The sequence below is a fragment of the Sus scrofa genome, chromosome 2 (genome assembly GCF_000003025.6).
Source record: "Sus scrofa isolate TJ Tabasco breed Duroc chromosome 2, Sscrofa11.1, whole genome shotgun sequence".
NCBI classification, from domain to species: Eukaryota; Metazoa; Chordata; class Mammalia; order Artiodactyla; family Suidae; genus Sus; species Sus scrofa.
In genome coordinates, this window is record NC_010444.4 from 143,501,205 (window position 1) to 143,503,552 (window position 2,348).

Sequence of the window (2,348 nt, forward strand, 5' to 3'; positions counted from 1 at the left end):
AGCCAGCAGCGAGCAGAGCGCACAGCCGGGCCCGCCCCCTCCCTCCCCCTCCCTCCCGGCCGGCCCGCCCGCCCGCCCGCCCGCCACTCGGCGTCCCCCCTCCGCCCGCCGGGAGGTGGAGCTCAGGACCGCTCTGGTCCTGCTGGGAGGGGACCCGAGCACCGCTCCCCAAAGCCAGGACCCCTTTTGCTAGCTCCCCGCCCCCCAAGGCGAGCAGACGCAGGCTGTCCCCCTCCCTGGCTGCTGCTCTTCCTCTCAGCGCCCCCCCCCCCCGCGCCCCCATCTGGGACCCCTCCCGAATTGCTTTTCTAAGCTGCCTCGAACACCTGTCCCCTACCCTGCCCGCGGGGAAGTCGAGGCTGGGGAAATGTCTCCCCCGGCGTCTTCTCTGGGCATCTGCTCCCCCAGATCCGCCTTCTTGCCGCCCAGACCCCCACGGCACCCCCGAGCGGCCCTCCCTCCCCACTGCGCTCCGGGGAAGGCCGCCCCTCCCCCTCTGGCCGAAGCCGCAGAGCGGTCAGCCTCGGTGGCCGCGCAAGCCGTGGGGGTGGGGCTTGGAGGGGACCGTGGGAGGGGCAAGGTAAGGGGACCCGGGGGCTCCCCGAGAATGAGGATGGGGAGATATACAAGTGTGGGGGTGAGGTGACGCGCCTGAGCTGGGGCCTTGAGAGGGTCCCCCAGGCACCTGCCCTCTGGGCGCCTTGGAGCTGTGGCCCCAACACATTTACCAGGGACACACGCACATGCACAGAGAGTCACGAGGGCCCCTACCCCACGAAGCCGTGCGGTGTCACGGCCCGTGTCACACGCCCTCGCAGTGCCACACGCTCCCTCCACACCGAGTCACACACGGTGTCACACGCAGTGTCTCACACACTCGGTGCTCAGTTTCTCCTGCTCAGCTCCGGCTCTCTGGCGCCATCTAGAGGTCGCCGAGCAGCCTGGGAACGCCTTTCCCTTCGCTCAGGGGTTGGTACCCCAGGCTGGCCAGTGCCCCAGTCCCATACCATCTCTAGCCTCTTGCCACTTGTAGGCCAACGCAGCGTTCTAGGTCAGAAGAGTGAGAAAGGCTGTCCCTGGCAAGGCCTGTGGCCGGGCGTGAAAAGCCCTATTATGGGATGCCTGGTTGCTGGGCCTTTCTGGGCCCTGGCCTCTGACTCCTCCCCCTGTCTGTCCCCATTTCCCATCTCTGCCACTCTTCTGTCCCTTGTCTATTTCCTCTGCTCCCTCCCCTCCGATACTTGACTTCTCAGTGGAACACTCTTCAAGGTTAAGGGTGGGCCCTCTGGCCAGCCAAGGGCTTCCTAAGATCTCTCCCCCCAGCGGGACTTCCTTTCTGGCCTGAGCCCTGCTCTAGTCCGCACTCCCAGCCCTCAGCCCTAAGGGCCCAGGTGGGGGGCTCTGGATGGGAGAGGGGGTGGGCTAGTGAAAGAAGGATCTGTCCTGTAAGTGGCTTCTTTCGTCCCCTGCAAAACTCATATGCTCCCCATCACTGCGCACAGCTCCAAGGGAGGAATCAGTGGCCCAGAGACAAGAAACCTTCCACAGAGGAGCTGCCCCAGCCTCCCTGCCCCCAGCGTGCGCCCGCTGCCCAGTGCAGCAAACCCTCCCTAGTCTGCTAGCTGAGAGCCGTTCAAAGGCTCCTCTGTTCTCCTCCCTTGCTCAGGGCTGAGCAAGATAGGCAGCCGCAGAGCTGGGCAGGAAATGCTAATCTCCCAGATGTTCTCCTCCGTCCTCCCGGCTCCACCACCATCAAACCCAAATCCTGCACCAAGTGGCAGGAGCAGAACTGGGCCAGGGCCCCACCAGGGTGTGTCCATTCTCCTCCCTGCTCCCACCCCCTCCTGCCCCTCCCCCGCTGCCAGGCCGGGCTCTGCTGGGGACCTGAGGGGGGGGGGAAAGGGGGGGGAACAGTGCAGATGTGGGGATCGGGGATGGGCTGCATTCCTCAAGAAGGAGGGCAGGTGAAGGGCAGAGACTGGGAGGCCACCTTTGAAGAAGAGAGAAGCCAGGCTCCTGGCTCCATACCAACCTGGGAGGAGGACCTGGCTGGCAAGTAGAGAGCTGGATGGCTTCTAAACTGATGGTGCCTGAGAGTCCAGCTGAGCCTGTGGCCGGGGATTGGACCCTGGGGGATGCTAGGCATGGGAGTGCTTGGGCGGCTTGTGGCCTAAGGCCCTCGCTATGATATATATGTTCCTGGTATGGCCTGTGGCTAAGAAAGTTAGGATGCCGTGGAGGAGCCTGGCACTGTAACAAAAACCCTCGCCTCTGATTGCAGCTGAGACACTGTCGTGATGCTATGATGCTGGTGTGCCTAGGCTATAACCAGATCGGATTATTGTTGG